The following is a 19,727-nucleotide window of genomic DNA, read 5'->3' as shown; positions in this document are numbered from 1 at the left end:
GTGAGCTGCCTCTGACCCTGTTTTGACATCCCAGCCACACACACACACACACACACACACACACTAAAAGAAAAAATACGTGACTATGGATAATTATTCTTTTCTGGGTTCTCACCTTTCTCGTATATACAATGGGGGAAATGAAATGAGATAAGTTATTCCTGAGGTCTCTTCCAGTTCTACATTAATCATCTTTCTTTCTTTTTTTTTTTTTGGTACTGGGGATCGAACTCAGGACCTTGAATTTGTGAGACAGGTGTGGTGCCACTGAGCTAAATCCCTGGCCCCCTAATCATCTTATTTTTTACTTAAACTGACAAATTCATTTCACTATTTGTGCCATTTGTGGATATTGTCTTCACAATGTATCAACATATAGATTATAAGAAATATGCCTATTAAAACATCACATCAATATCTGGGAGGAAAGAATTATAATGAGACATTTATTTGTGTCCATATTTCCATTGTGTCCACAATGGAAAGTAAGCTCCGTGAATCAGGGACTGGGGTTGCTTTATTTCACATTCTGTATCAGTATCTAGCCCAGTGCCTGATACTGAAGAGTGCTCAATAAATATTAGACAGTTTCAGGGGACCTCTAAGATATGAGGTTATCTGTAAGAATATCTTTAAAATGAAAATTAACTAATTGGTAGTAATATAGCCCTTCATATTTTTTTAAAAGGCTTTTAGATATCTAGTCAGAGCCTCACACCATTTGAGCCAAGTACTTTAACAATTACATAGATGAAGAACTGAAGTTCATTCAGAGAGGTTAAGGGATTTTCCCAGGTATCATGATGAATTCCAGGTAGAGGTAAGACACTGACCTACATTCTTCTGGCCCCAAGTCCTCAGAACCATGATGCCCCCAGAGATGTTCCTCAGTCTCTGAGCATCAACCTAAGGGACTCACTTTTGTCCAGCCTAGGCAAGTCCCAGGGGCTACAGGACACTTATAGGACAGGTACATTCCAAGCTCTACTGGGAGGCCTGGTAAGCTTTGGGGGAAAATCCAAGGAAGAGAGTTTGGCTGTTCATTTACTGCCCACTCTGCAAATTCTGCCTTTTCTATCCACTAAAAGAAATTTGAACCTCTCGAGTAACCTACTTTAAGACCCAAAGACCTGTTGAGATGCCTTCCAACTCTTCCTGTGGAATGTCTCACCCATCTGCCTTTCTCCTCTTTTAAGCCTTTGGAAGAATCTGAGGCAGCTTAATGTAATGTTCATATGTGTTGATTGGTTTGAAAAAGGCAGGCTGTACCATAGTAGTAAGGGAATAGTGCCTGTAGGCAAATAGATTAGAAAATATTTGATTATACAAAGTTAAGCAGGCTTCTTCCCGAGAAGCTTTCTAGAACCATGATAACATCAATAAAACTCCAAGAGAGGAAAAGAACAGGAAACCATTCCTAGACGTTAACAGCAGCCCCTTCTCCTGTGCAGTACCCTGAAGGACACTTCATTCTTAGAACACACCTTGGGAAACACTGACCTGAGCAGTTCTTTTCAGAACAAATTTCAATTTGCTTTAAAAAAAATACTTCAAGCCAATTTTCATCAAAAGTCTAACTGCCTCAAATTCCTTTTCAGTGATTTCATTAGGCTATTCCACGACACCCACACATGAGAATACTAGCAAGTGAATAATGCTCTGCAATCCATCACCAACAAAATAGGAAAAGCACAATTATAACGAAAAGCTCATGCTTATTGCATGCATACATGCCACCAGGCACCAGGCAGAAAGTATGTGCATAGTTATCCCATGTAATACAGCCAACAGGATATGGATTGACTCTGGATTTGTTGTTGTTTTACTTTTTTGTAGGGCAGTCTACCACTGAGCTGCATTCCCAGCCCCCTTCCCCCTTTTTTGAGACAAGGTCTCATTAAAGTCTTGACCTTAGTGGGACTTGACCTTGTGATCCTGTTGCTTCAGCCACCAAAAGTGCCAGGATTACAGGTGTGCACCCCCACACCTAGCTGATTGATTCTGTTTTTATACTCATTTTTTACAAATGAGGGAGTTAAGGATCAAGAAGCTAATGATTTGCCTTGTACCATAACTGGTAAGCAGCATAGCGTAAGACCTGCTCACTCTGGAAAAGGAAATGCTAAGGAGAAATTATGGATTCAGGCAAGGATTTTCATTGCTGATAAAACCATTAGACAAATGGTTGATGGGGACTGGGACCATATGGTGCCAAAGTACTACCATACAGACGCTTCCTTTCAGGGCACAAGAGGAACAATGCACCTGGGAGAAATCAGAAAGTCACCATTTTAATCCCATGCTGAGTCTCAGCACCACTAATACCAAGACAACACTGTCTTGGGAGGCAAGACACAATGAAGTACTCAACATCACTCAGTATTTTTTTTTTCCTTTCCGTCAAAACATTTAACCTGAATCTAATTGAGACTTTAGATCTATCTTACAGTTTACACAAAACACAGGGCATAAAAGGACACAAGAAAGCAAGCAGATAAATACAGAAGGGGAGGTAATTTAGGGGACAATCTGCCCAATCTCTTAAAAAGTCAGTGTCATGAAAACCAGGACTAAGATATAGCAATTTGAGATAAATTACCACTCAGATTAGATCTTGGCTTGGACAAAGAGGTGCAAAGGACATTCCCAGAATAATTAGGAAATTTTGACTATGCTTTGGTATTAGACAAAATTAGGAAATTACTCATTTTTAAATGTGATACTATTTTTCAACCTCCTGGAAACTTAAAGTTAAGTGTCCTCTGCCTCTAATAGGAATCACACCCTAAGGGGCAGAAGCAACAAATCCAGTTATCAAAGGGTGGCAAACAGGACCTAGTTCCAGGGCTCCCTGGACTCTTAGAAGTGTAACTAAAGTCTCAAGCAGATCACCTCCAGGGCTCAGCTGCTCTGCTCAAGTCAGTGCACTCAACTTTGCCTTGCAGGGGAAAAGGAAACTCATGGGTGAGAAGCCTTCTGCTGGGCATCTGCCCTGAAAAAGCCCCCAAAGGGAACTCATATCTAATTCTCTCTTAACTCCAAGCCCCACATGACCGGATGAGGAGCAGGAGGGGGCTGGCTCCTGAGTAGCTGGCTGCTGGAAAGGCTCAGCCTCTCGCTTCTTTTACAGCAAAGATTATGAGGTCAGCTGGCTCTGTCATGCTGGGCTGGAGACACTAGGTGAAGCCACCGTGGTCCAGGGACTGGAACTCAGCTTCGCAGGCTCCAAAATTAAATTTGTCAGTTCATCGAGGGATGATGGTTTGGGGGCAAGCTGAGCTGTATGAACTAAGCAAATGCAGAAGAGCCACACTGTAAAAGTAGAATGCCAGTGTGTGGTTTTGCAGAGTAGCATAATCAGGATTGTACTTGTTCCCTCACTGGTTGGTTTTGATATACTCTGGAGAGCAAGTTACACAGCAGAGTTAGAGCCAGAAAGAAGAGTGCTCTGGGAGGATGTACCTGATCTGTCAAGATTTCCTGGTACATGGCATTTTCTCGCTTCGGGGTTAGAATCAGTAACCTTTTTCCTAGTTGGGCGTGGAGGCACCAGCTCCTCACTGGCGCTCCATTTTCTTAGCTTCCTTAAATTACATTTTCTGTGTATTTTTTAAAATTAATTTTCAGTTTTTTAAGATTATGTCTTATCTTTTATCAATTACAATGGCTTCTAGACAAGCCGAGAAATTCATTAATGCTTCACACTTGAAAGCATATTCTAATTTCAAAACAGGATAGGTTGCAGCTTATTCATCCTGGGTTGATTTCTGTTAGATTCCTGCTCTCTCTAAATTTGGGAGCATTTCTCGATGAAAACTCACATCTCATTGAGTGCCCTGGAAAAAAGGCTAATCAGCATGACCATGCAAATTTGTTCCTGCTTCTTTGATACCCTTGAATAACAATCTTTTGTGCCTGGAGCTCTTATAAGAGGTCAATTTCTTGCTCCCAAGAAGCAGCAGCTAGGCCACCACACACAAGATAAGCTGGATCAGGATATTTGAACAGAGTAGAGCCCTGGGGCCTTGAGGGAGGCAAGTTTCAGATAAGCAAGTCATATAACTTTCCTTATGGACATTATTACCAGGCTAGATGAGAGAAAACACAAATATCTTCAGATTCAGGTTCAATGCATTCACACCCTAAAGATAAATTAAGACATTTAAGAAATGACATCAAGGAAGAGGACACTGTCCTTTGTTAAGATCCCCTGCTGAAGATGAAAACAGCACTGAGATTCCACCTCACCCCAGAAAGAGTGGCTGCTATCAAGAAATCAACAAATAACAAATGCTGGGGGGGAGGAGAGAAAGGAACCCTTCTCCATTGTTGGTGGGAGTGTAGACTGGTGCAACCACTGTGGAAATCAGTATGGAGATACCTCAAAGAACTAGGACTACAGGTCCCATTTGACCCAGCGATTCCCCTGCTGGGTATCTTCCTCAAAGAATTAAAAGAATCATACCACACCGGGGATTTAGCTCAGTGGTTTCACTGCCTGCTGCGCAACCTCAAGGACCCGAGTTCGATCCCCAGTACCAAAAAAAAAAAAAAGAATCATACCACAGCGACATATGTGCACCCATGTTCATAGCAGCACAGTTCGTAATAGCTAAAGCTTGGAAAACAGCCCAAGTGACTATCAACTGGAAACTGGATAAAGAAGATCTGGTTCTTTTCTAAAATGGAGTACTACTCAGCCATAAAGAACAAGAAACTAGAGACATTTATAGCTAAATGGATGCATATTAAGGACATACTCTTAAGTGAAATAAATAGGACACACATGTGTACATACCGAATAGTTTCTCTAGTGTGAGAAACTGAAAGAGTAAATAAGGATTAAAAGGATTAAAATGAATAATTGATCATTTGAAATAGGAAGAAAAGGTCCAAAGGGGTAGGGGAAGTGGGAGGGGAAGGGGAAAGGAAAGAAAGGAAAGGAAAAATTATGAGAAAAGAAAAAAATGGAAATGAAGTCTATGTAAATAGGGAAAGGTGGAGGGGGTGAAAGGCGCACAGGTAATGGGGAAAAAATAAGAACCAAGATCCATCATGTACAGGTACAAGCACCCAATTATAAATGTAAATGTGTTATATACCTAAAATGTACCAATAAAAGAATTTAAGGAAAAAAAAACCCCTGCTGAGCACTAACAGAATTTCCTTGTGAATTGGTCATAGGTGGAGCCATATATCCAATACAGAATTTGAACTTTCTAAGGGCTTTGGTTATAAAGGGGAACAACACCAGACCTGGATCCTCAGCATCGTTTTTATGCATTGTCCCTGGTTTGCCTCAGTGTGGTGTTGCATATTCTTCTCACTGCATCTATTTATTTAAATAGCTTTGAAGGCACAAGGAAGTGGAGGTATTAAGATGGTTTCAGAAGACTGCAGATTATCACATTAAGTTCAAAGGCACCCAAAATGTATATGTTAATGAATCTTTTTTAACCAAAATCAGAAAGCTAGGATTACTAGAATTTTTTTTGTATCCTATTCACTATCACACCACACACACACACACACACACACACACACACACGATCTGACATGCAACCACAGCTTCTCTCTTGTATTCATGTTTCCACACCTTTGAATGCTGCCCACCTGGCCATGGCACTGTACTCTTTAGCTCACAGCCAGCTCCTCTGAAAGCCTTTCAGGCCCCACCGCAGCCCACCTCTCCCACTCTAAGCAGAGTTGGGGGCCCTGGTGTAGTCATGGGATGTACTGTGTGTGGTTCTGTAGCCATTCATCTGGGGGAGCTTTATGGAAACCTCACAAGGGAGGAACCCAAACTAGAGCAAGTGCCGGAAGCCACTTGGCTTTGGGGTATAGAACTCTTCCTATTGCTGTGCTCATTAGTTTTGCCCTTTTTTTTCACCTGAAGAACATTTTCCAAATTTCCAAGTCATTTAAATATTTACCAATAGCTAATCAATGAAAATGTCGTAGTACCTTTCTTTCCCTCTAACATAACTAAGAGAACTGGCAGCACACTCTTGCCTCCTTCTTCTGACTAAAAAATTATCATTATTATTATTTGCAGTGTTGGGAATTGAACCCAGGTACCACTGAGCTACATCCCCAGAACTTAATTTTATTTTATTTTGAGACAAGTTCCCTGGTTGGCCTTAAATTCAAGATCCTTCTGCCTCAGCCTCCCGAATAGCTAGGAGTATGCCCACATGCCTAGAAATCTAAAAAATTATTTTTATGGTTGAAAATAAATTAAAAATAAATACAACCATAAAAAAAAATACAGATAGTCAAGAAGAAAAAACTACAAATCAGGGATAATCTCCAAGCTCAGATATAATTAGTTAACACTTTCATGTATATTTTTTTTCCCCCCAGAACCGGAGATCAAACTCAGGACCATGTGCTTGCCAGGCAGGCATGGTAACACTGAGCTACATCCTCAGCCTGATGTATATCTTGATGATACATATAATACACATTTTTTGTTTGTCTGTCTGTTTGCTTTGGTACTGGGGATCGAACTCGAGATCTTGTGTTTTCCAGGCAGGCGCAGTGCCACTGAGCTAACTCCCGGCCCTATAATACACATTTAAAAAAATAATGGCCAGTGACTTATTTACCATTTAACCTTCCTTTTCTAATTCTAAGCATCTTTTCATATATCTGTGATTGTATAATCAACACACATGCAAGTGCCCGTTTATGACCATACAGTGTATCACTGAGTGATTATCATAAGTGACTTAACTAATCAATTATTTTCAATATTTAAATTGTTTCCAAGCTTTCCACATTAACAAGAAGAGATCATCAAATACTCAATACTTACAGTTATGAATACTCATCTAGTTATTTCACCAGGATAAATCTTAGAGGTAAAGTTGTTGGGTTTTAAGTGATGAGAAAATCTTTTCCCTATTTTAAAGCTTTTCAATTATATCATCAAATTCTCCTCTAGAAGAGCAACAAAAATAAACATGCATATCCACAAAAGTCAGAAAGGACACACATTTCCCAAAATATCACCAGTACTGGGTATTATCAGTCTTTTTAATCTTTGGCCAAAAACTGTGGTATCTCATTATGATTTTAATTGGTATTTCTTAATTTCTAAAATTATTCCTGGGCTTTATCACAGGATGTCGAGGGAATACAATATGAATAGGAAAAGAGAAACCAACAATAGTGCAAAATAAGTTCATCAGTATTACAGAAAAAGAGTAAACAAGGAGTAATGAGTAATGTAATGAGCCTCAGTTATTGTATTGTTTTTTCTCATTAGTTTTGTATACTTGATACCTTTTGTAACAATTTTGAATGCATATCCTGTATCACACCTCAGTCAGTACTGTCTGTGAATGAGTTGAATATGCAGGTTATACTTAAATATGTGGCTATTTGTTTGGTCTAAAACAAACAATTATTTTCAGCTTTAGAACATAGCTCATGGGCCAGGGATTTAGCTTGGTGGTACTGTGCCTGCCTCACAAGCGCTGAGCTCAATCCCTGGTACAAAAAAAAAAAAAAAAAAAAAAATAGCTCAAAGACAAATCCATTAGAAAGGCCCAAAAGGCTGATAAGCGCTTCACCCTGCCATTGCTCTACATTAGTACTAGTTAGATTTATGGACTTACACTAATTTTCTGAGTTCCCCTGAGCCCTTTAAACCTGATAATTTTTGTATTGGGGATTGAACTAAGGCGCGGTACCACTGAGCTAAATCCCCAGCATAAACCTGATTCTATTTGAGTGCCTCATTGCTTTTCCCCAAGCATGAGCCCAGCCTTAATTTGCCAGTTTTGCATTATCATTTCTTTTCTTTATCCCTCCTTCCTTCACTACTTTATTGCAGGCAGCCGTCACTGTGTGGAAGTCTGAGGTAGGACCTGGGAATGCTCATCTGATGGGACAAAGGACACTTGACGGGGACCCACGCAGAAAGCTCACTTCAGCTCTTGGTCAGCTCTTGGGAGCTCAAAGAAAGCTTGGCTTTGAGTCTGGAATGGGAAGGAGGCAGCAGCAATGAAAGGCATGATGACCAGAAGGGACTCAGGCTGTGGAATGAGGGCTGAGGCACAGCCTCACAGCTGAGCAGTGCTTTGCGTGGCACCCAGTGGAAGTGGTGCAGAGGCCTGGGGTCACAATGGGAGGAGCTTCCCTGTGCCAGGTACTGTGCTGAGGTCTTGGCCAGACCATTTCACTGGTGATGGCTGTGTACCAAGTGTCCCCACTTCACAGACCAGGAAGTGGAAGCTTAGGCTGTGTGAGTAACCTGTGTAGGTCACACCCAGATACAAGCAGATCTGGCTGAGTGTAAGTCTGTGCTCTCTGGCACTTTTTTTTTTTTTTTTTTTGGTGGTACAGGGGATTGAACCTAGGGCCTTCATACTGATCTCCCAACTGCTTCTTTTTATTTTTTATTTTGAGACAAGATCTGGGTAAATTGCCTAGGCTGGGTTCAAGTTTTCAATCCCTCCTGCCTCAGCTTCCTAGAGTGCTGGGATTTCAGCCATGTGCCACCATGCCCAGTTTGGGTTTTTTGTTTTGTTTTGTTTGAGATAGGATCTTTCTATGTACTCCAAGCTACCCTTGAATTCACTATGTAGCCCAAGCTGGTCTGGACCTCAAGATAACTCCTGCCTCAGCCTCCCAGGTAGTAGCATTACAGCCAGAGCCTCAGTACCTCTCATCCAGCTCCATTTTGTTATTCTTTACACTTAGTCACACAATCATATTTTGAATCTTAATGAATGGCACCTGTTGCAAGCAGATGAAGTCCATTATAGCTGGAGATGCCTTGACTCCTACCCTACCTGTTTACTTACCTTGTGTCTATGTACCAATATGAAGATGTGCACACTGTACCATACTCCAGGCTCTACTTTAGTGAAAGTCTTTTGGAAATTCTAAACACAACATCTATGACATGGTCAACCTAAGCTCCTCCACAGCCTCCCAGATATCATGCATTCATCTCACAAACAACATTAAATTTGTCTCCTATCTTTCAGGCGCTGGGGATACAGCAGTGCACAAGGAGCCTGACAGTCCTCTGCTGAGAATCCCCATTCTGATGGCAGACAGTAATTAAAGCAGTGAGACAGAACGTAGTAACTTGAACAGAAAGAAGTAAGTTGCAACCAGTTAAACAGAGAAAAGGGGGTAGAAAGTGATGAAGGCAGGGCAGCAATTTTAGCTTGAATGGCTGCAGGAGGTGACATCTAAGTAAATACCTTAAGAAACAAGCTGGATTGATGTCTTCAAATATGTTTTCAAAGATCCTAAAAGGGAAAAAATGCTGTTATGGGATGTAGAGGTCAGAGGAACCTTGTCAACACGTGCACAGCGTTAGCCGACCAAGGTGGTCTATGCCTGAGATTCAGGAGATTCAGTTCCAAATCACCTGGGCTACAACTGCCAGATGAAATCCAAGATACTCAGCTGAATGTGAGTTTCAGATAAGCAACAAATAATTCTTTACTATAAGTAGTTTCAAATACTTCTTGAGACATACGTATATGAAAAAGATTATTTATATAAAATTCAAATCTAAGTGGGTATCCTGCAGCTTTCCTTGCCAAGTAGAACAACTCCAACTTGGGCAAGCCAGCATCTCCACTCTTCATCAGTGAAATAGAAAGAAAAATTTGCTTGAGCTAGGAGAAAATGATCACAAGCCATTTTTAGGGAGAACATATATTAATAGAATTTAAAAAGGAGTGTGTGTGTGTGTGTGTGTGTGTGTGTGTGTGTAAAAGTCAGTGGTACAGTGCTTGCAAAGCCCCAGGTTTGGTCCTCAGCACAAGAGAGGGGAAGGAGAGGGGAAGAAAAGAGAGAAGAGAGGGGTATGCGGGTCAGAAGTTAGAAATTAAACACAAACTTGACAAAGTGTTATACTTATTGTTTATGATTTTGCACTTCTGAAAGACAAATCCCTAAACACAGACACTTCAAAGGAGCATGATAATGATGAGGTATTCTAGAGGTTCCATTTCTACAATCTCTGCCTTTCCTTTGGATGGGGTTTTACAGTAACTTGTGGGCTGAGCTACATTTGAGTTATAGTTTTAGCACTTTAAAGACTGAAGTAGGCCACAGCACAGACTCGTGGAGAGAAAGGAAACTTCAGAGACGGTTTACTACATCTTTTTCATGCTGTCACTGGGGAAACTGAGGCCCAGGGGGGAGAAGTGTCTTGCCTGAGTGAGTCAGAGACAGATGGTCTAACACCTCAGTTCCTCCGGTGATGTTCTTTGCACTACCATGCTGGCATAGGATCATATTGCACCGAGTCTTCCTCCTTTAATTCTGAAAGCAGTTTGGGGAAAGAGAAGCACTGAAATGAAGGTGTGACATGCACAGCCCTCAATGATGGGGTGGGAAGAAAGGGGTGGGGCTGAGACGTGCAGAAGGAGGTGACTAATGACAATGTCACACCAGAGATGTCTGAGAACAGACACCAACCGGGGCAAGGATGATGTGGATATATATTTAGGTGTGGATGGAGAAGGTTTTGGAATCAAAAGAGACTGGCTAATAAATTGCTCTGTGTAAAGGACAGGAAGTGGGATTGACTTGATTTTTTATTGTAATTTTTAATTTTGATTTAATTTATGTTTATAACAAATATACAAGAAGAGTACAAGGAAGTCTGTGTATTCCTCAGAAGCATCTTCAACTAGTAACATGTATTTGCTCTGTCCTCCCTCTCTGTCTTTCTGAAGTACCAATACAAATGTACAGCTACACACGTACAGCTACACACAAAAACACAAGTTTTTCTGAATCATTTGAGACTTGTTTGAAAACCTGACGCTCTTTTATCTCCAACATCCTTCAGTGTCTGTTTCTTAAAAGAAAAGGGATTCTCCTTACATGACCAGAAAACAAAAGCAAGGAATTAATAGCATTAATACAATTATCCAATCTACAGATTGCATTTGGATTTTGCAAATGTCTCCGTAATGTCTTCTGTAGTAGAAGTTAGCCTGGATCACACATTGCACTCAATTGTCATTGTCATCATGTTCCCATAGTCTCCTTTCATCTGGGACTTCCTCAGGCTTCCTCTGCATTTCATTTTGAAGCCCACAGGCCAGTTATTTTGCCAAAGACCCCTCTGTTAGGGTTTGTGTGCTGCTGCCTCGTGATTAAGTCCAGGTCCCGAGCATTTGTCCGGAAACCCACAGAAGAGATGTCCTTTTCTCAGTGTGGGCATCAGGAGCCACACTCTATCAGTTGCTCAGTTACAGGACAGATTGATTGTCTGTAATAATATGCTGACTGACTGTCTGTAATAAGTTTCCTACTGGGATTCACTCTAAAACCATGCAAATGCTGGCTGTGACTCTTTCAACCTTCACCCATGAGCTTTAGCATTCATTCATGATTCTCACCAGCAACAATTATTATTTTGGCAGTTGCCAAATGGTGATTTTCTGTTTCCATCATTTCAAACACATTTACTGTTTCACATTTTAATTGCAAAGAAGAACTTTCTTCCCTCTTTTCCCTCTTTTCTTCCATCCATGTGGATTCATGAATTCCTCTTTTGTTCAATGGATTACACTCTTTTATCATCACTATTTACTTTGATGCTCAATGTGTCCTGAATTTGGCAATGGGGTGATTTTAAAAAGTTGGAGTTAACAGACTCCAAAATAAATGTCAGGAAAAAATGCACAATACTAAAACTTACCTAAAGAGAGGTGGATGCAACAACTACTCCTTAGGGATGACAACAACTGCTCCTCCTATTTATGAGTGCTTGTATGGCTTAGATGAGATGCTGTAGGCTTGCATATGGTATCTCATTTAACTTTCATGACTTGGTTAGGTAGATACTGTGCCATTTGATCTTCCACTTAAACATGTGAAGACTGAGGCTCTGAGGAAATGAGTGGATTCAGGAACTACTTACCCCCAGAAGCAGGTCTAGTGGCCTCCAGGAGCCCTGATCTCACCATCAGGCCATCGAACAATAGAAACCCGTAGGAAAAAATAAGGCTTTAGAAGCAGAGCTTCATTGTTCCTGAGGGTGGCTGGATCTTTTTCCCAACACATACCAAGTGATCTGAGCTCGCTGTATTCTTACAAATTCAGCATTTGGAAACTGTACAAGTCTGTCATCGCTCCAGGGACTTCACTAACCTGTTTTATTTAAACTATCCAATCCCACCCAAAATCCAGTGAGGAAATCAGAGAAGGGGATCATCTGTGTCCGTGTCAACAGACCCAGATGGAGAAAGGCATGGCTTGTTCACATCGGCCAGGGAAGATTTTTGTGGGGGAGCGGGTGGAGCTGGGGATTGAACCCAGGGTCTTTGCACTAAGCTGTACCCCAGCCCATTTTTATTTTTCATTTTAAGACACGGTCTTACTAAGTCACTCAGGCTGGGCTCAAACTTCTAATTCTCCTGTCTCAGCCTCCCAGAGGGTTGGGAGTACAAGCTGGTACCATCATGCCTTGCTCTGGGGAAGCATTTGTCTCATGGTCAAGACACACAAAAGCCATGTTTGGGCAGAGAGGGAATCTAAGAAATAGCAGAGCAGGGATTCTTAAGAAATTTACTACCTACTCAAGGCTTTAGATCCCCGGTGAAGACAGGCTGCAGCGCCCACTGCCTGTCCTCCCGCAGGCTAACAGATGAAATCCTTCTTCCCCCCACCCCGACAGACAATATCACCCCCACCATCAATGCACCAGCACTGCACCTGTAAACACCAAATTTCAGGTTCTGCAAGAATGAGTTTAGGTGAAAGAGGGTGCTTCATGCTACTGTAAATAATTTAAATAACAGCCCTGCCTTCCAGGGGAAAGCACAGTTGGATCTGAGAATAACATCCTTACCCTCCAGGAGGAACCAACTAAAAATAAAAGACAACAAGGTGCTTCCTGCCAGTTAGTAAATCCAATCAGCAGAGAAGATGCCTCAACCTGGCGCGGGGCAGTAAACACCAGCCTAACTCCCTTCACCCGAGAGTGGCCATGTGGTTCTGAGAGCCAACAGCTGCCAGGCAGAGCCCTTCAGATTAACCCATAGGTGGTGTTGAACCACTTCCCATTAAGATATTTGCAAAGCAAACAAAAATGATAGCCCCACTCTGAGTCTGGGAGCTGGCCAGGAACACTGGCTGTTCTTGTTGACACAAAGGGCTCTCTGGGGAGGGCCACTCCTGCCTGCATCTCCAGACTGTGTTGATCTTGGGCCATTAGAATCTTGGTATCGGAACTGTTTATTATCTAATTTCCCAGTCCCAGCAGTTTCGAGAGGTCCCCTTTGCCAGAGCTCTCTATTGCTCTCTGTTGTCCCCACCTCCACCATTCAGATGAAAGGGACAGAAGCACTCCTCCCCATTTTGCTATGGATCAAGGAGACCAGTTTGAGGAGTTACTGAGGTGAACATGGAGAGACTATGACATTACTATTGTTAACAGCTTTGATGGCAAACATTTGCTCAGGCTGCTTCTTTATTAAGTGACCGGGAGACACTAATGGGAAACCTATGAGCCTATTTGTGTCCTACAGGTAGGAACCCATTGCTATTTCATTCACAAAATACACTTTGTACTGAAACAAATACTGTCTTTTCTTTCTAATCTAGAGAAGAAAATGAAAATAAAGTTAGTAAGGTTGAGGGAATGTACAGAGTTAATCTTTCAGTTTGTAAGATTATAATCTAGATTTATAATTCTAAGTGTTGATAATGAAATACTCTTACACAAAATGCATTTTTACACAAAGAAAAAAAATGTTTCCTGTAGTATTTCCCATTTGACTAAGTTTTCTTTTCTCAAATTCTTTAAAATAGGTTCCGTACGTAAAGATATTTGGGGCAGGTATTCGTTCTGAGCCTAAATATGGTAAAGATCCTGATGAGGATACAAAGGAGGCATTCACAATTTGCTGAATTTCTAGAATTTCCTACACTTGCAAAATGGGCAGTATAGGAAGGGGACAAGGGATAGAGAAATGGTCAGAGAATTTACCAGATTTTCTCATTACTTGAAGTTGCCTTTTAGAGTCCAAAACTTTAGTAATATAGGATATTAGCTATATAGGGAGAAAGACAAGAGGAAAGGAAGGAAGAAGAGAAAAAAGAAAAGAGCGAAAGAGACTGAGATTTCTTTTAAAAAATTTTGTTGTGAAATTTTGTGTTTTTTTCATATAAGTGAGAAGAGAGCTTTTCATATTTTCTTTATTAATAACTACTTGTGTTACATTAAAATAAGAAAAAAAAACAGTGAAAGGGAAAAAAGAAAAAGTGGATGTATTATCATGTTAAATAACTGATTTTTGTAAGACAGAAGAGAACCATCTGACATCTCAAAGCACAAAATTAAAGAGCATCTTTTAAGAATTGTAAACACTCCTCATTCAGTTTTAGATACTATTTACCCAAATAAAATTAAATGTGGCTGTATAGATGTACAAGCTTTCTGGAGACAAAGTGTATCCAATCTTACAGGTCAACTCTGCAGAGCAGCTTTGTCAATAGCAAAAGAGTTTGGGATAAATTAATGTAATCACAAAAGTTCATATCCATAGAAGGCCTCCTTGAAGGCCTTGGTGGGATGAAATTGACTCCAGCTATATGTGCTGGAAAACCTGAAATAGGTTCTTTTGCCAAGCTGACTGTCTTTGTCTGAGGCACCAGGCGTAAAAATACTGCTTTGAAGTAGGAATGGCCAGAGTGGGTGGGTTAGAAAACCTAAGTCAAACATGTACCTCAACATCATTTCAACTGAAGTACACTAAGTCCTCATTCGTAGCAGCTGGCCCTTAACTCCAGGTAGTAACCACTGATAGCTACCTGCCAACAGCTGAACTTCTTAACACACACACACACACACACACACACACACACACACACACACACAGAGAGAGAGAGAGAGAGAGAGAGAGAGAGAGAGAGAGACAGAGACAGAGACAGAGACAGAGACAGAGACAGAGAGAGAGAGAGAGCATCTTTCTGAATGTTGCTTTTATTTTGAGTTAGGAAGGTAGACCCCTTACAGAAAAATGATACAATTAGAACCACTGGCTTTTAAAGAAAACTAGGTCCTAACTGTATGAAAAACTTAACTAACATGCTCAAGTCACATTTTAAAAAGTAGAAAGCAGTTCTTCAGAACAAAGGAGCATGTAATCATTCATCCACTCACCAACTACTTTATGTTATGTTTATAATGGTCAAGGATTCTAGATTCTGTGAGTGATACAGACATGAGTGATAGTTTTAGCTCTAGGATTTATTATCTCTCATGGGACAGAGTAATAACACCTAACATTTTGGTCCACTTAATATAAGCTAGATCATCTTCCAAGTGTTTCTTACAGTTTGCTCTATGATATAGGTACCATACTGGAAACATGCTCACCCTCGGTCTTTTGACTGCTAGACACAGACCGGAGCCCAGAACAGAGACCCTCTGGCTCTGGAGTCTTCACTTAAACATCTCCTGTACTTGGATGATGTTCTTCACACAGGGCCCAGGAACCAAACTCAGATATTGGCAGCACCAGGCCTGAACCCAGCAGGCCAGGGAGCAGGGAGACATGGAATATAGCTTCCCAACTCACTGCAGCAGATCACTATTGGACACTCCAATTTTCCAGGAGCTATAAGAATCCGAATTGTTACATGAAATATTTCTATGTTTATACTTTTTTTTTTGTAGTGCTGGGAATTGAACTCAGGGCCTTGCACATGCCAGGCAAATGTTCTACACCTGAGCCACATCCCTAATTTATGTTTATACTTTGGAAACCAAGAAGATTTAAAAACATTCTACAGGCCAAGCAAAATTTGTCTGTAGACCTTATTCCATTCAAAGACTATAGCTTTGCATCTTTTGGCCTATGGAAAATATCCAAAATATTTTGCACCATTTTTAAGGCCTCCCAGATCCCAGCTTCCATCTGTCTTGCCCTATATGCTCCCTGCTCACCTCACTGCACCCCACCTCAGCCTTCCTTACACAGCATCTCTCAACACCCTGCCCCTGAAACCCTGCATATCTTGCCACTAACCCACAGACCGCACCGTCTCTCCTGCGGAGGGTGCTAACCTGCCCTACTCTGTTTCAAGGCCACCATGCAGGAAGTACCACAGGAATTGCATCCTTGAGGGAGGCGGAATACATCAACAGGTAAAGCAAGGACTGGCTGGGGACTTCCATCCAGAAGAAATGGCACAAAGAGATGGAGAGAAATCAGAAAACCAAAGACATGCTGAAAACCACCAAAGAGCTCCAAATACTTTCAAAGAGGCCCCGGCCCTTGGAATCTGGTACTATAAAGAGATTGCTGACATTCTTGACATACACAACTCTTTTTAAAGGGTCCCTTCCATAAGGATCACAGGTGATTTAGGGTCTGTTGAAATAGTTCAGATAAATATTTATGTACAGCCATAAGCAAATCCACAAGGAAAAATATAACTCAGAACAGATTTTTTTTTCCTTGAAGCTCTTTTTAGCTGGTGATAAGGTTTCTGGCCTCAAAATGATTTGAAAAATAAATGTGACTAATCACTATCTTTAAAATCTAGAAAATCTAAGAAAGCTTAATAATCAACTAAGCTCGGAAAGTTGTCTCAGGGTGGGCTAGTGGCATCCTAGCCATGTTGCAAGGACAAGTCTTGGGTCCAAAGTCAACCTTGGATTTACTCCTGAGATAAGAGCCAGGAACACAAAATATAATTTGGCAAAAAGTGTTGAAAAACCTCAATGTTTATTTTCATCTACATTTTTACAGCTAAACCAGAGAGGTCTTGGCCCTTCCTATGAGGTCAGATTTATAAAATCCTGTTAAATACTTGTATCACTACTAATATTTGTTTTGCCACAGTAAATAACTCACTACCAATTATTTTTTTTTAACAATGTTTACCTTTGCTTGTTTTTTTAACTTTTGAGACAGGATCGCCATAAGTGGCTAAGTCGGTCAGGCAGGGCTTGAACTTGAGACCCTCCTGCCTCAGACTGCCACAGTGCTGGGACTATAGCCATGTGCCACCATGCTTGGCTCTCACTGATTTCTTTATATTGAACATTTACTAAAGTTTGCAACTTTGCTATCTCCTTTGGATAGATAACCTTTAATCATCCCAATTATTCCCTTTTTTGCAGTCCAGGACACTAAGATTCAGAAAAAGAAAGGAACTTGCTCAATATCTCAGAGGCCCTAAGTAGCTAAGATTCAAACCCAGGTCTGTCACCAAAGCCCACCTTTTTCTACCGAAATCAGTAACACACAGCCTCTTCTACATTGTCAAGCACCTCATCAAAGAAGGCCATGCTGCCATTTTCCCTCTGGTCCCCTATGAGGTCCTCCAATGGCATTAGTGTGCCAATTGCGCCACAGTGGTAGGCCATTTGCTGAGGAGTCATCCTGTTCCATCATCTTAGCACTGCCACATATTTCCACAGTGACTCCCCACACAGACTGTTTGTCAAGCTATGTGGCAATCTGCACTTCACAGCTCACATGCAAATCTGGCCGGCAGTCAGCCCTGCTGACTGGGAGACTGCTTCTCTGGATCATCAATTCTGAGGTCAGCCCAACTGGCTCCAAGCCACGGAACCACAAGGGTAACACACAGGAGAAATATGTGCTCATTTCTCCCTCCTACGAGGTGCCAGCTCTCCTGTGCTGCCTAAGTGGGGAGGTCCCCATCACCCAGAGGCTGATCCCCCACAGAAGTGGCCCACAGTGAAGTAGCTTCTCTGGGGCTGTGTTCCAAGCTGCCCTGCAGAAACATCTGCACCGGCATCATCAATCTCAGGCCTCCTTCCTGTGCGCTCCTTTTACATGACAACAGGCTGGCTGTGCTAAAGAAAGTCACATAAAAAGCCTGGCAAGAGCTTTGCCATATGAAGGCCAAATTAAATTAAGGGCATAATCCTCACCATTGTACCTATCAGCATTAAAATGGAGGATTACCATCACGGGAACAAAGGCCCACCACCTAAAAAGACTACTCCCACTCTGTTGCAGGCTGCCTTCTGCTTCCCCCTGACCACCCCACCAGGCTGGTTTCTCCCCAGCCTGTCATGCACACAAGCACCTTTCCTATGAGGCTGTAGGCCTTCTCCCAGGAACAGGGTGCTGGAATGTTCTCCATCAGTCACAGGGTGACAGTTTTATGTCAGTCAAGGTGTATCCCTTAGCCAGCTGTGGTCTAAGATTTAAGTAATGACAAGTATAGAGACAACATGGGTGCACCAGAAAAGGCCCTGGACTATCCTTTGGAGCCCTGACCCTAGATAGTTAGTAGACTATACCAGTTAAAAGTATGGGTGCTAGCCAGGTATAGTGTGCATGCCTGTAATTCCAGGGCTCTGGGAAGCTGAGGCAAGAGGACTGCAAGTTTTACCTGAGCCTGGGCAACTTAGCAACTTAGAGAGATCTGTGTCAAAATTTAAGGTCCTGGGTTCAATCCACAGTACTGGGGGTAAGACAAAGTGTGGGTGCTGGAGTAGAAGGCCTGTGTTCAAATCCTGACTATGTCACTTTACTAAATGACATTAGCAAGTTAATCTCTAAATGTACTCTCTAATGTCAGGAGTATAAAATGTGTGTCTCTTCCACACACTGGCTAGTTTAATGCATGTAATACACTTGACCCAGTGCACAGGAGGATGTTAGAGAATACCAAGTTAGCTGTTGTTGTTACTGTTGGGGACAAAAAGATATGGATTGGAACCCCAGACCTGGGCTGGGGATTTAGCTCAGTGGTTTCTCCGACTGCTGCGTAAGCACAAGGACCCGAATTGGATCCCTGGTACCAAAAACAAACAAAACAAACCCCAGACCTGCCATTCATATCTGTGTAGCACTGAGTGATCCCATGATTTCCAGACTAGCCAATAAGGGCCAGCACTAGGTAAATCTGACACATCAGATTAAGCACATTGGTTTCCACCCCCAAGTGCTGGGAATCAACCCCAAGGCTTTGAACATGCTAGGCAAGCACTGTACCACTGAGCTATGTCCCAGCAACCCAACACTAGGTACTAAAATAGCATTTGGAAGCTGCTTGTCTTAGCCGTCACCAGATCCAGTTTACTCATCTGTAACATGGAGTCAGTAAAAAAAAAGACTGGTGTTTGAAGGAGAGGAGATCATGTATGGGAAAGCCTGGCCTCGCAGAAAGTGTTGGGTGAGTTGGAACAGTGACCTCAATACTTTTCTGTTGGTCTTCTCAGCAGTGTTTCTGGTCAGTTCTGGGTCTTCCTTACGAACTCTTCCCTCCAGTTTACCTTCCTTTTGTCTTTCCATGGTAGATACTTATTTACTGCTTCACTGCCCCTGAGGACTCTAAGGCACACGCGGTTGGTTGCTTCTTCAGTCCCTTCCTCCCTTGCCTACTTTCTCCTGTAGAAGCTGAAATGCTAACGTGCACTTTCCCTGCCCGCACTGCAGCTCCCCTGCAGAGCCACTACTGGAAATTCTAGCTAATGACATGCAAGGCAAGTCTCCTGGGGGACTTCTGGAAAAGTCTGGAGAGAAATCCCAGAAGAGAACCCTGTCCCAGCCTGCTCTTTCTTCCCAGTTCAGACCTTGACATGTGAGGAAGGGATGCTTAGTGTTCCTTCAGTCATCTGAGGTCCTAAATAGGGCCACTGCCAACATGCTGAGACTAGCAAAGCAAAGAGATGCAAGGGGGCTGTATCCTTGATGGTATCCCCCAGTGGCTGACCACTTGTCCCAAGGGATCCTTGAATCTATTGG

At 42.0% G+C, this 19,727-nt stretch overlaps 1 protein-coding gene across 1 annotated transcript in view; it reads right to left on the bottom strand.

Moving 5' to 3' along the window:
• The window catches only part of Myo3b (myosin IIIB), a 405,667-nt gene that overhangs the window by 101,968 nt on the left and 283,972 nt on the right, over positions 1–19,727 (bottom strand). The window lies entirely within an intron of this gene.

This window comes from Heterocephalus glaber, unplaced genomic scaffold, assembly GCF_053883595.1.
Source record: "Heterocephalus glaber isolate CG9 unplaced genomic scaffold, H.glaber_assembly_v1.0 deba00000347, whole genome shotgun sequence".
NCBI lineage: Eukaryota > Metazoa > Chordata > Mammalia > Rodentia > Bathyergidae > Heterocephalus > Heterocephalus glaber.
This window is presented reverse-complemented; position numbering and strand designations above follow the sequence as displayed.